Source organism: Phocoena sinus, chromosome 21 (assembly GCF_008692025.1).
Source record: "Phocoena sinus isolate mPhoSin1 chromosome 21, mPhoSin1.pri, whole genome shotgun sequence".
NCBI classification, from domain to species: Eukaryota; Metazoa; Chordata; class Mammalia; order Artiodactyla; family Phocoenidae; genus Phocoena; species Phocoena sinus.
The window spans coordinates 6,302,274-6,317,442 of record NC_045783.1 but is presented as its reverse complement, the minus strand read 5'-3'; the positions used below and the strand labels follow the sequence as shown (position 1 = coordinate 6,317,442).

At 43.9% G+C, this 15,169-nt stretch overlaps 1 pseudogene; it reads right to left on the bottom strand.

Moving 5' to 3' along the window:
* Positions 1-4,578: 4,578 nt before the first annotated feature.
* On the bottom strand, positions 4,579-10,755 carry LOC116746888 (annotated as a pseudogene).
* Between the last annotated feature and the right edge of the window lie 4,414 nt (positions 10,756-15,169).

Genomic DNA, 15,169 nt, shown 5'->3' with positions numbered 1-15,169 from the left:
TTGCTGGTTCCCAAGAGGAAATAATTAAACTGGGGGGCACGATAAGTATTTCATTGTATCTGAAGACATTTCAGTTATGTCTCAGAAAAATGCCTGGCAATCCTATGATTGAATTGCTTGTCAATTCTGTCTCCCATTCACATTAAAGAGTATTTCAAACCTTCCCCATTGCTATTCATTCTCCATGGACTCGCATTTCCCCCCCACATTTATCAGGTTGTATATAAACTCTTTCACAAAGGAAATAGATATTTTTGTATTATTTTCTCAATATAAAAGTAATTTATTCATAGTAGAAATCTGTAGAAACCTATAAAGAATGAAATTTTATATTTAAAAATCACCCATAATCCTACTACCCAGCAATGATAACTGTTAACATTTTAGTCTAGGAAAATAGATAATTTTGGATGTATATACATTCTACCACTAGATTTAGTTAGAGTATTCCTGTACTGTCATTCATTATTTATGCCATCTCCCTCATAACAGGAAAGGAATTGCCTTTAATCTCAACTTGGTAATTTATTTCTACATTTGTATTCAGTTCCTGTTATCTCCTGCCACATCATGAATTTTATGTTATAATTTTTTTTTTTTTTTGCAGTACGCGGGCCTCTCACCGCTGTGGCCTCTCCCGTTGTGGAGCACAGGCTCCGGACGCGCAGGCTCAGTGGCCACGGCTCACGGGCCCAGCCGCTCCGCGGCATGTGGGATCTTCCCGGACCGGGGCACGAACCCGCGTCCCCTGCATCGGCAGGCGGACTCTCAACCACTGCGCCACCAGGGAAGCCCCTTGGCCTTGTGTTTCTGATCCCTCCTGCTGCTAGGCCTTGCTTTCAGGGAACACTTTTTCATTGTGTAACTGGCACTCTGACTCAGACTGCCTCCGAAGTCCAGGATCTGTATCTGTCGTTCACTTGAGGGAATCTGTACTCTTATCTGCCCTCTTTGTAGGCTGAGTACTATTTTCAGTATTATAATTGTTAGTATCACTAGGGTGATAATGACCTCTGTTACTGTTGACATTCATGATTATTTTTATACATATATCTGTTGCCCTTATGTATTGTGTTTTGGTTGTATTTATACAACAATGAATAGAGTCTCTCTACTCACCAAGGGTGTCTGATTTTCTGAAGATGCCTGTGAGGGGTCCCCAACACAAATACTCATATACTGTAGCTCCCAGCTCGTGATATTCCCGACTGAACCTTCGGCTTGAAGATGCTCCTGAGATACTCCTCGTTCCGTTTCTGAGGTAGGGGCTCTCCCAGACTGGAATGTGAGAACCAAGGATGATGTACTGGGCCCTCCTGAGACTCTGCAAAAAGTCACAAGTCCCTGCGAAGCCCAGCAATTGTTTGTAGCCAGCTGGAATCGCCACCCGAGGGCATCTCTGGACATCTTGAGAAAACACTGAATTTTCTCCTTCAGCTCAGGGACCCAGAAACAGCTCTTAATGACACAGAAGGCCAGCGAGTGAACGGTGGGCATGAGACGCCTGCTATTTCTCTCAGATGCCCCCAAGGACACAAGAACCAGTCCGGAAAGGCTGCAGGGAGAACACTTTTCCCTCTTCAGAAACTTACTTAAGCTCGAAAGCCAGGAGACCACCATTGTCAAAATGGCTGCTCAGTCAGCTACCTTGTTCCCCTTGAGCTGATGAAAACTTTCCAGGTCGCCTCTGGTAGCCAGGAAATGTTGATACTGACCTGGAAGCCGTAGAGGAAGTGACCGGCTCGCTCAAGCAACCACGGAACTTTCTAAGTACTCCGGGGAACCTTGGAATTTTATGGAATTTACTCCAATTGGGATACAGCTGATGATTTTTCTTATAATTAGTTTGGCTTATGTGTTTCTTTATTTGTTGAATTTTTATTTTGTTCATTTGTTTTTTGAGAAAGATGACAGAGGTAAACTACCATTCTCATCATTTCAAGGCTACAAGTATGAAGTGATTTATCACTAGGATGTTAATGTTGTCTGTCCAGCTATTTACCAGGTTTCTCCAGTGTAAAGTTATGCTTTCGTCATGTCAAAAAATGCATTGTTTTGGAAGGATTTCGCTATGCGCAGCCCTTAAGGAGTGGAGAGTTCTACTCTACCTCCTGGATTGCTGATATCCACCTGAATTATCAGGAGTTCCTCTCCATGGGAGATTTGTACCCTCCTCCAATTTATTTATATAGTTAGTCTTTTATTTAAATCAGTATGAACTCTTGGATATTTACTTTGTACCCTGGGTTATAGTGAATACTACTTAATTATTTTGTTGCTCAGAATCTTCCAGTTTTGGCCCTTGGGAATTCTTTTAGTTGATTTCTGTTTTCCTTTGACACAATCCCATCTGTGCCTGTGTGTGTATGTGTGCATTTATTGTTTTGTTGAATTAACACTTCCTCACTGTCTGGAACTACAAGAGTCTCCAGGTTCATCTTGTACATTTCCTGCTCCAGACCTAGAATGATCTATTTCTCCAAGGAACATGGTTTCTTTTTATTAGCAAATATGTTCAAAAACAGCAACAACGTAGATCTGAATGCGTCCATTGCTACAGGGGAATGCTTGTTTCTTGGCTTCTCAGCTGACAGTGTGAGGAAGTTTTTGTATGTTCTGACCTATGTATGTCCACCTAAGTTGCATCTACGGATCCATTGATCCATATATACATATAGACATAGATGCATGTCTATAAGGAATAATCGTTTATATTAACATAGTAATATAAATATTAATATTTATAATATTAAGCTATCAACATAGCTTAATACGTTAAGCTCCGTCATCCATTAGCACATGGGCTATTCTAGCCGTCTCCCCTCACGTGTCTGTTACCCCCAGGCTAACTGCGCAAGAGCCTGTGAAGGGCTCACTTCCCCAGCGGAACAGCGAGCTCTCAGCATCCTGTACCGCGCCCGGCTGCTGGCCGAGGGCGCAAGAGCGCCAGGTGACGTGACGCACATAGGGCGCATGCGCTCTCTGCCCGCGGACCTCGAGGACGCCGCCTGCCCCCGAGAGCAAGCGGTTTGTTTCCTCAGGAGAGACCCGACCTGAAGGTACGTATTTTTCTCAAAGAGCGGGAAAGTGCTTTCCGTTTTGTGGACTTTTCCAAGTGTTTTATTCTTCACTTTCTCGTGCACCGATTTAGCAAGACTTCTTTTACAGAAGTATGCGTTCAGTGAGGGGTTTGGGGTGAAAATCACAGCAGGCTGTCGTATTTTTTACGGGTTCAAGATCATTTCTGAGGGGAAATCCCGCTACAGATTCGGAGGAAGGGACCCGTGTGGACGCTGGTGGAAGCACCACGACGAGCCGGGGTGTTTGGTCGAGTGACTTGGGGACACAGGAAGGGCCTGGTCAACACGCACCCGGTTCCCCAGGTGAAAGGGAAGTAGTGTTTGCAGCGCTACACGTGTTTATTACTTTCTACAGGGTAGTTTTTCTATAAAGTGAAAGTAGTTGAAAAAACATTGAAAAATTGAAGAGTAGGTGTATTAAAACTCCCAACCATGTTTAAATGTTGATATTTTATTCACATCCAAATCAGAATTTATTATGATTTCACTTTGCAGGCTTTAAAGGAAGTTGCCTTCTCTCTCATATATTTAAAATAATGCTTCTCAGCGTAACTCGTTTTCAAATTGAATTATTACCATGATTAACTTTTTTAGTGTGACCCAATGACAGCCCTAGATACTTTTGAATTTCATCTTATGACAGGTCTTCTGCAGGACCTCAGTGTGACAGGAATTGTTGAAATAAACCGATGACACTCCCAAATTTATAAAATTGTCATAAAAAGACATGGAGGGAAAATATTGATTTTGAAACAAAAGCTTATATTCAAAATGACAGTAGATTGTTTTTAAACGGTTTTTCAGAATCTTGTATTCTTCGTTCCTGCACCAGTAGCCTGAGACATCTCAATTCTAAGTTTTATTTATTTATAAATTTTATTTATTTATAAATTTTATTTTACTTATTTATTGTTTCTGGCTGCATTGGGTCTTTCGTTGCTGCGCGTGGGCTTTTCTCTAGTTGTGGCGAGTGGGGGCTACTCTTCATTACTGTGCACGGTCTTCTCATCACGGTGGCTTCTCTTGTTGTGGAGCATGGGCTCTAGGCACACGGGCTTCAGTAGTTGTGGCATGCGGGCTCAGTAGTTGTGGCTCGCGGGCTCTAGAGCTCAGGCTCAGTAGTTGTGGTGCACAGGCTTCGTTGCTCTGTGGCATGTGGGATCTTCCCGGACCAGGGCTCGAACCCGTGTCCTCTGCATTAAAAAATTAGTTAAAACACATTTTATTTATACTCAAATCACTTATAATTTGTGGCTCAGTTATTCTGAAACTTTGTAGTAGTGATTTACATACTTAGGATATAGCTAAATATCCTTGGAGAGATGCAGACTGGTTGGCTTTTCTTTTTTGGGGGGGGGTACCAAATTACTTTATTTGAAGGAATGGTACTAAGGAAAGGACTTGTAGATATTTTGGTACAACTTACAGAAAACGTAAGGTAACCCAAACATGCATGCACTGCCGTGGTGACCAGGGAGGTCACCCCTGTGGCTACGGGAAGCCAGCCTAAGGCTTAGCTCTCATTATCACTATTTCCCAGGGTGTGCTTGCAAAAAGATACCGTGCCATGCCAGATTCGGGGGCCCCCATCGTGCGCAAGTTGGTTACGTGGTCACCCAATTCTTTAATGGATTTCACCTGCTCATTCAGATGAGTCTCAATGAAGTCACACAAATGGGGGCCATTTTTCTCAGTGGCCAGTTGGTGCAGTTCCAGTAGTGACTGAGTCACACTCTTTTCCAAGTGTAGCGCACATTCCATTGCATTCAGCCCGTTCTCCCCGTCATCACGGTCTGGTTTCTTGATATCCCGAAGGAAGATTCGGCCACCCCGTTGGTTCTGCAGCTTCATCAGATTCTCAGCATGTTCCCTCTCCTCACAAGATTGGGGAAGAGAGTATTTGGCAAAGTTCTTCAGAGCCACATCATCGTGGTCAAAATAGTACGACATGGACAGGTAGACGTAGGCGGCGTAGAGCTCCGGGTTGATCTGACGGTTGATGGCGGCCTCCGAGCCCTGGTGGCAGTTCTGGCGCACCTGCGAGGGGGACGCGGTCGTCGTGGCGGGCGGCTGAGGTGAAACGGTGGCGGTGGCTGCGCGGCGCTGTAACGGCGGCGGGGACCTTGGGGCGGTCGGAGGGCGCCGTGAGGTGGTGGCGAGGGCTGGCTCTGAGCGGCCGGCCGGAGCGGGGGACGAGCGCCGGGTTCCGTCCAAGCACTGTTGAAGCAAGAAACCGCGGCGACTCTCCGCGAGGACTCGGCTTTTCTTAATTTGTATTAACACATGAACTCTCCACAACCCCCAGTATGTTTGCTTCTTGGCAGTGTCGCCAGTGTGTTTTTAATCTGAAATATTTTTTAACAAGTTCGAATCAGGCAACAGGAGGCAAGCTAAAAGCTCCGAGGGGCTATATAAAGATAATCAGTTTTTGTTTTACTTTTAAGGGTGCATCTTACTATGTTCAATCTCGTGCGGGACCATTTATCACAATCTTCTGAGGGCAGGTTAGGTGATTGTGTACATGGAATTTCTGTTTATTCATAATTCATAAATCACAAAGATAAAATTGCATTAAGATTCTGCAGGTGGTCTTGGCAGTGAAGAAAGGAGCAAACAAATAAATGCATAGGGAGAAATTAGATGAATAGACCAAAGGAAATGTAGAGTCCTCAAGCCAACTAGTTGAGAAGGAAAGGCTTATAGTTTAAAGACGGGATCTCAGAACAAATGGCATTTCATCTCAGGCTGACACCTAATGAATATGGAGCGGTCCTATGTGCGTAGATAAAGGAGTGAAAATGAAAGATGACAATAGCTCTAAGTGTAGGGATAACAGCAGTACTCCCTTGTGTGGTTCTGAAAAGTAGTGTCGAAGATTAATCCTTGGATAGTTAGTGGGACCATTATCTAACTATCTATCTAGTCTTCAAAAGACTAGAAGAGGGCTTCCCTGGTGCCGCAGTGGTTGAGAGTCCACCTGCCGATGCAGGGGACACGGGTTCGTGCCCCGGTCCAGGAAAATCCCACACGCCGCGGAGCGGCTGGGCCCGTGAGCCATGGCCACTGAGCCTGCGCATCCGGAGCCTGTGCTCCGCAATGAGAGAGGCCGCAACAGTGAGAGGCCCGCGTACCGCAAAAAAAAAAAAGACTAGAAGAGAAGAAATTTTTATTTGCAGAAGAGTTAATGGCTTCATTTTGAAATATATTTCGTTTTGCACACCTGTAATACATTCACATGGAGATTATAGCTCAGAAGTGGAATCTAGATACGAGTTTCTAGATATAAGTTTAGATTTAACAAAGGGAAAATTGAAGCAACTAAAGGATTGTTGTGAGAGTTCTGAGATAGTACATTGTAAGGGGAGAGAAAAAAGGGGTAGGATTGAACCTTGAGCTATTTTAACACTACTGTTGGAGGAGGACCTTGAAAAGGACTCCTGGAAGGAGTGACTAGAATATTTTATATTTTTAAAAAATATATTTATTTTATTTATTTATTTTTGGCTGCGTTGGGTCTTTGTTGCTGTGCGCGGGCTTTCTCTAGTAGCGTCAAACGGGGGCTACTCTTGGTTGTGGTGCGCGGGCTTCTCATTGCGCTGGCTTCTCTTGTTCTGGAGCACGGGCTCTAGGCACGTGGGCTCAGTAGTTGTGGCTCTCGGGCTCTAGAGCTTAGGCTCAGTAGTTGTGGCACACAGGCCTAGTCTTTCCACGGCATGCGGGATCTTCCCAGACCAGGGCTCGAGCCCGTGTCCCCTGCATTGGCAGGTGGGTTCTTAACCACTGCGCCACTAGGGAAGCCCTAGAATATTTTAAAGACAGGAATTTGAGCTGTCAGATAATCCTAGGAGAGAGAAAGTTCCCAAAAGGAGATCATGCTTTGGTTCCAAGTAAAAGGTTGAGATACACTCATTGCATTTAATTATGGAGGAATAACTGTGATCTTATCAAAATTTATTAACGAGATCATTAGTGATTTTTACAAGTGAGGGAGTGTGACCAAGTATGTACTGTCACCATACTGTGACCAAGTATGTACTGTTTTTCAGTTTTATTTTGAAGGGGAAAGGTCACGTGGCAGGGATGAGATGTAAACTGGCTTAGAGCTGGTTTTTATTTCAAGAGTGTAGAGACTAAATGAGTTTAAGGAGATGGATGGGGAAGTGATGAAGAGGTTGCTGGTACAATAAATTCAGTTTCTAATCTATAATATGAAATATTTGAGGGAGTAGGTGAAAAAGGGGTACCACTGGAGAAGTTGGATTTAGTTAGGAATAGAGATGACTTTTCAGTTTTTACATGAGAAGACACACTGATGAGTTGGAGTTCAGGAATAAGTATAGATTTCACGCCAGTGAGCAGAACTGTTTCTTCACATTATCTAATTCATATCTGCAGTAGGAAGTGAAGCCATTTTTGAAAAGAGAATTTGTGAGATTTGAAAGGTACAGAGAATATTGACATATTAATGAAGCATGGCAGAGTGATTAGTAAGCCATAGTAAGATGCCAGATATTTAGACAAAGCCTTTGGGAGATATATGACACTGTAATTAGACCAGATCAATACCTAAACCTGAACTGTGACAGATGCAGCCATGGGAAGAGGAGATATTCGGGGTCATCTGGGACTGGCGTCTCAGCGGATACGGGGAAGGACTAAGGGGCATTAGAATTGTTGGTCTTGGTGTGTATATGCTGAAATGAGTAATTGTGTGTTACACTGACCCATAAAAATGAGGAGAGGTGAGGGCTGATTTTGGAAATTGAGGTCAGTGAACTGGAGGTTCCCATGTAGTAGGAGAACCTGGGCATGGGCAGTATTTGTAGGAATAGACTGAAAGGAGGAGGTTTGTGAGGGAGAGGTCTCTGGTCATGGATCTGACTGGTGACATATACAGGTAAAACCTGGTTTTGGTGTCTACCCACAAGATTAGAATATTTAGTTATTTGATATTCAGAGATGGGCAGAGCTCATTTTAAATTCTTATTCTGTCGATTTCTAGCCGCACAATTTTGTCATATAAATAAAGCTTCCTGAACCTAGCGCACATCAGTTGTTAAATGTGTGACTAGGGCTTCCCTGGTGGCGCAGTGGTTAAGAATCCGCCTGCCAACGCCGGGGACACGGGTTCGAGCCCTGGTCCGGGAAGATCCCACATGCCGCGGAGCAAGGAAGCGTAGCCCCTGCTCGCCGCAACTAGAGAAAGCCCGTGCACAGCAACAAAGACCCAACTCAGACAAAAATAAATAAATAAATTTATTTATTTATTTAAAAAAAGAAAAATGTGTGATAATCCGTAAAGGCAGGGTTGTTGTGAGTATTAAATGCAACAACGTATGTATGTAAGCAAATACATGTGAATTCCACTCAGGGTCTCACTTAACACTAGCAGATTTTTTTTTTTTCTGTTTCCAGGTCCTCAGCATCAAAGGGTTTTAATCATATTCTGTTGACACAGTGTCAGTATTTGGTGATGTAATATATTTAATTGTAAACTTTGTTTTAGGTAGTACTTGAGAGTTGACAGATTCTCTCATATCCTTAAATTATAAAATGAAGGGGTAATGTTGTTCATAAAAATAGCTAGCATTCCAGACACCATTTCACTGAGATATCCCGGTCAATGAATTTCCTCCAGAATGAAACCCCTTCACTACAGTTTATGAGCCTGTCTGCCTTACGGGGGTTATGCAGCATGCCTGTAGCATTACGACATTTGTACTCCTGCCTGTTTCGGTGCGAGGGGTTGTATGTGCTAGACTCGCACGATGAGAATCGTTGAGCACTCGAGCAAGGGATTGGTCTCTGAATTGTTTCCGCTCAGCATGAAAGAGATTCCAGAGTTGCTTGGTCACGTGTCCAGGGCCCTGAAGTATACAGCTAGGGTTGAGACACTGACGTTGCCTGATTTCCACATGTGGAGGAGGATCCAGATGACTAAAGGCAAGTTATCTCGAGGGAAAGTACGGGACACTACTGAGCTGAGACGGGTGTTGCAAAACAACGCTAGTGGACCTCACCAAGATTTAGAGAATCAGCGACTCCAGAATGGCGTCCTGGGTTATGGATACGAGAACCTCCATATGGCAGGAGTCAGGTTCTCTTAGGATTTGGTGCCAGGGATGGAATTAAATAATACAGCGGAACACCGCGTCTAATTAAACTGTAAAGCCCCATACTTGTGTTTTGTTATCTATGAAGTGAGGATGTTAATATCTACATTATGAGCGTCAAAGACTTACAGTCGACCCTTGGAGAGGAGAGCCCTCTCCCCATTTGTCCTCGTCCCCGCTGCAGACACGTGTGGGTTGAGGAGTCACTACCATGTGAAGGTTTGCAGATTCAAGACGGTGGGCATGTCTGGGAATGTTAGAAAAGACTGGAGTCTCTTGGCTTCTTTCTCTTTCCTCAGCTTTGCTTAGCTTTTGAACTGCCCTTTGGTGAGAATACACAGGAAGACAGGGCGACTGAGTTCCAGACAATGCAACCCCAGGTGAGTAGGACTTGCTCTTTCTTGTGAATTGATACCTGTTTTTCCAGGGGAGGAGTGCGTTTCCCGTCTTGGCCTGGATCTCCTGTGTGCCCCCGTGAAGTTAAATTACTGCCTGTCGTATTTCCTCAGGACTCTGGGAGGCTTATGGCAGGTCGGGGACTGATCAAGAAATAATCCCCTACCCAATATTTACACTACTTTATTCCGTTCCCCACCCCCTTAATCGTGTCCTTGAAGAAAAGGTGAAAAGTTGTTTCTTCTAATGTATCCCATGTCAGTGTCCGCTTCGGGCTTAGGCATGTGGTGGACACAGGTGATGGAAATGAGTAAGAGCAAACGCTTATAGTCCTGCAGGGAGGCAGATGTTTCTTCAGGTGAGTTCAGTCCATCCAGTGAGGCAGACGCTGCAGAGGAGGGCTGTGCAGCATTGAGATCGGGGTAGCGGGGCGGAGAGCAATGAGGAATAATTTATTTATTTTTCCCAATTTTAAATTTATTCAAGTGTTTATAGAACACACTTGAACATTTAAATAACTTGAAAAAAGAAAACAATTCTCCTTACCCCTCTTGCTCCCAAAACCCCAGTTTCCTTCTTTGTAATTAAACTGTGTTCAAATTTGAAAACAGAAAGAAACGTCTGGGGCTTCCCTGGTGGCGCAGTGGTTAGAGTCCGCCTGCCGATGCAGGGGACGTGGGTTCGTGCCCCGGTCCGGGAAGATCCCACACGCCGCAGAGCGGCTGGGCCCGTGAGCCATGGCCGCTGAGCCTGCGCGTCCGGAGCCTGTGCTCCGCAGCGGGAGAGGCCACAACAGTGAGAGGCCCGCGTACCGCAAAAAAAAAAAAGAAAGAAAGAAAGAAAGAAATGTTTGGAATCGTTTTCTTAATTCGGGCTGTGCATTGCGGAAAAAGGACTGTAACGGAGTAAACCTAGGGTCTTGTAGCAATTTTTGAAGGACTGGAAAGGTCAGGTTCAGTTGAGGGGCCTCTATTTCCCGTTAGCATATAGACAGGGTTGTGATAACGGGAAGAATAATGATAACCCGTGCTTGAAGGTCCCAGAGAAAATGGAAACGCAGAGCCTCACCACAGGAGGGTCAGGCCAGGACACTCCTTCTGCACAACAGTCTCAGGCCCCTTGGGGTTTGCTTCTGAACTGTACGACTTCTTCTCTGTCGTGAACATGTGAGTTGTGTAGAGATGAGAGAGGCCACCCCTGATTATCCACATGCTCTAGGAGGCTGTTCAGTCCTGCAGAACTTGGCCATCATCTGTGCCCAGGTTATTTCCACCACAGTTATCTCACTCATGTTCATAATGATGTTATGTTTTCAAAGTGGGTGGATATTTCTGTCTGCGTGAAAGACACACGACATGTCACCATAAACATTTGACTGGAACCCCAAACAGGGTTGAGCTTTTTCTCTTATACAGCAGCCCAACCGCAGCACTGCCGTGTCCAGTATCTTCCCGTGGCCCTTTGTAGGGAAGGCCCTGGCTTCACAAAATGTCCATGATGTTTTAGGAATTAGTGACCTTCAAGGATATAGCTGTAGACTTCACCCAGGAAGAGTGGGCCCTGCTGGACACATCCCAGAGAAAGCTGTTCAGAGATGTGATGCTGGAGAGCATCAGTCATCTGGTGTCTGTGGGTGAGTCTGTCAACACTGATATATGTTTAACAAGTATCCAGAACAGCTTCCACGTATCCCCCTCCCTTCTCAACCCTCATTCACATTCTTTCATGGTTCTTAAAACTACTTGAAGTTAATTCATTTGTTTATTTATTTACTTACACCTGTTTTGTCAGCCCAAAAGAATATAGTTTTCCTGACCACTCTTCCCTTTCTCTCTTCTTTATCTTTAACAATCAGGAATTCAATGAATATTTTTAAATGAATAAAATAAATATTTACTAAATAACTTCCCTGCTCTGTATACTCACCTGATGGTTAAAAATTCATTCTTGAAAATGATACCAGTGATCTATTTCCAAAGAGAAATTAGATTGTTCTGGTGGAGCTTCTGTGTTTCGGATTCTTTTTTAAAATGTAAAGTTCATCTTACTGTGGGAACATTTAATTTCTCCGTTGAAAACGCTGAGGATTCTTCACTCTGGCTTTGACCTTGGACCTGCACACCAGCAACAGGAAGAGCTCCCTGTGTTGTCACAGTGACAGTGTTTCAGCGTTGGGGGTGCTCTTCCCTGGGCTGTCCTCCAGTGTTCACCTTGCCCCTCCTTGGTGTCCTGCCCTCAGATTAAAGGACATGCATGGTTCTCAGCAGAAAATGCAAAACCAATGTATCTTTTTTCCCCCCCACAAACAGGGTATCAACTCCGCAAATCATATGTGACTTCCCAGTTGGAGCAGCAAGTGGAGCTGTGGAGGGAAGGAAAAGGAGTTCACCAGTGCCTGAGTCCAGGTGAGCTCCAGGCTTACGTGTGCTCAGCACGAGGAAGATCCTGATATTGGGAGAGCAGAAGCTGGGAAATGGCCGCTGCAGATTTTGTTTCTTTTTTTAATATTTATTTATTTATTCATTCATTCATTTTTTTTGGCTGCGTTGGGTCTTCATTGCTGCGCGTGGGCTTTCTCTAGTTGAGGCGAGCAGTGGCTTCTCTTGTTGCGGAGCACGGGCTCTAGGCGCACAGGCTTCAGTAGTTGTGGCACATGGGCTCAGTAGTTGTGGCTCACGGGCTCTAGAGCACAGGCTCAGTAGTTGTGGTGCACGGGCTTCATTGCTCCATGGCATGTGGGATCTTCCCAGACCAGGGCTCGAACTCATGTCTCCTGCATTGGCAGGTGGATTCTTAACCACTGCACCACCAGGGAAGTCCTCACTGCAGATTTTCTTGAGTGAGTTATGCTTTTAGGAAAGCAGTAGAGGCCACTGGGGCCTATACTCTCTTTTGCACTTTCTTTTGGCCTCAGAAAGGGACTGTTCATGTCCTTGAGTTAAGGTTTCACACAGAGTCCTTTGTCCTGTTTCCTTCCCTTTGACAATTTTCCTTCTCTTTACCAGTCTTGATTTTATTTTTTCTCTTATTTCAATCCTGAAAATACTTCCTAATTTTCAGTTTTCTGAAATGTGTTTCAACTCACTTTGCTTTCTTTTCACATTCCTGCTCTGTGTCAGGGTCGGTATTTGAAACATACTCACACAGGCCTTGCATGCTTTCAGCAGGTTTCTTTCTCCAATGCCACACTAGCATTTTTGAACAGTATTTTAGACAGGAAAAGTGGCCTTATGGGAGAAGAAATAATATTCGTACAAGATATCTGCAGAAAGGACCCATCTAATTGCATGTCAGTGGTGAGTTTCAAGGGGGTAAACCCTTTCCTCCATATTAAAGACATGGGAACTGAAAGGCTTTAGAATGCAGGACACGATGGTTATTTGAGTTGGATGTAAATGCTGCCCCAGCAGAAGGTTGTGGGTAGTTTCAATTTAGGGAAAAATTAATGAGTGCTCAAAACCATAACCTGAGTTCTTATAAAAGAACAATTGCCTAAACATGGCTCATACTTGAAGTCTTTGAAACTAGTGAAATCTTTAACAAGTTTGATAGCCCTGCAGTTGAAATGTTATGAAACAGGAAACCTCTTTGTGTTGTGGAAGATAACACGCAATGCATATGTAAATAACATGGGGAAGATTTCAGCAGGAGACACTCACATCATGGTCAAAGTAGAAGTCATGGGGCTTCCCTGGTGGTGCAGTGGTTGAGAGTCCGCCTGCCGATGCAGGAGACACGGGTTCGTGCCCCGGTCCGGGAGGATCCCACGTGCCGCGGAGCGGCTGGGCCCGTGAGCCATGGCCGCTGAGCCTGCGCATCCGGTGCCTGTGCTCCGCAACGGGAGAGGCCACAGCAGTGAGAGGCCCGCGTACGGCAAAAAAAAAAAAAAAAAAAAAAATCTGTTATGTTGCTCAGTTTATATTTTTATGCAGCTTTCAACATAATTACAGAGACTTGGTTCAGTCATAATCTAAACTGAAAAATATAATACAAAATAATGTAATCTGTCATATCAGTGTTTAAAAATGTATATGGTAAAAATTAATACAAACATGGAAGAATAAACATATAGTTTGTGACTAAAGCTTGATGTTAAAGTAATACTTCTCTTTTGGAAATGTCAAACCTTTCTGCATTTTCCTACCTGTCCTGCCACAATCATTCCTATCTTGAACAGGTCAGAGGAGAAGAGAGAGGGGATGGGAGGCCAAGAGACCAGGGCCAAGGTGGAGTAGGAGAAAAACAAAAGCGATCAGGAGAAAGCACAGGTGGGTGAGGGGGCAGCGGTTCTTAAGGTGTGCGGCTGGCATCTGAGGCACAAGGCGTCACTGGAGCAGTGATAGAGTGAAGGGAGTGTTCAGTGAACTTAGGGGCTGGCAGAAGCAGAAAGCAGTGTGTGATCCAGGACTGGATCCTGGAGAATGGAAAATTAACAAATAGCATTTACATTAGCACCAAAAATAATAAAATACTTAAGAATATATTTATCATAATAGATTTGTACACTGAAAACTACAAAATGTTTTGAAAGAAATTAAAGATATACGAAAAAAGGAAATATGCCCTCAATGAAAGTGATTATGGATTGGGTGACTATATATTAGATGACAATAGTCCTAAACTGGTCTACAGATGAAATGTAATCTGTATCGAAATCCCCAGTTGGCATTTTTGAGATCAGCAAGCTGACCATAAAATTCACATGGAAATTCAAGGACGCAGAATAGACAAAACAACCTTGAAAGGAAAAATAAGTTGAGTCCTCATACTTCTCGGTTTCAGATCTTACCACGGAGGTACATTAATTAAGACTCTGTGATATTGGCAAAAGAACAGATTTATAGATCGATGGAATAGAATTGAGAGTTCAGAAATAAATCCTCACATTTATGGTCAATTTATTTTTGACAAGGGTACCAAGAACATTCAGTGGGAGATGTGAGTCTTTTTTATGTGGGCAACTACATGCAAAGGAAGAAATTGTACCCATGTCTAACATATTTTTAAAAACCTAAAATGGATAAAATACCTAAATATAAGAGCTAACATCACAAAACTCTCAGGAGAAAACAAAGACGCAAATATTTGTGCCCTTGGATTAGGCAATGATTTCTTAGATAGTGACGTCAAAAGCACATGCAACCAAAGAAAAATTGATAAATTGGACTTCATCAAAATGAAAATAAAAGTTGAAAGACAACCCACGTGAGGGGTAATTCTATGACTGATGTCTTATGAAATCTCTCTGTGGAGGTCTGAAGAAAGCAACACTACAGCTATAATTTGTAAAGAAGCAGCAGTCACTTGTATATGCTGAGACAGGGGGACGGTGGTTATTTTTTGGCTTGGACGACGTCCATATTTTGTCTGTGTCCAGGGTGGAATTGTTTTCGTCTTGATTCATCATTGTATAATGGCCTTGAGTGACGCTGATGTTCTGTGGAATTGTTATGTTCACCGGACAACTGTGACCCAGCTGAGGGTACCAGACCAGCTTGCGGCTGACAAGGTCTGCTTTCCTCTCATACAATTCAAAGAAGATGAGGGCAGAAGGTGAGCTGGAGCATTCAGGGCATCTGC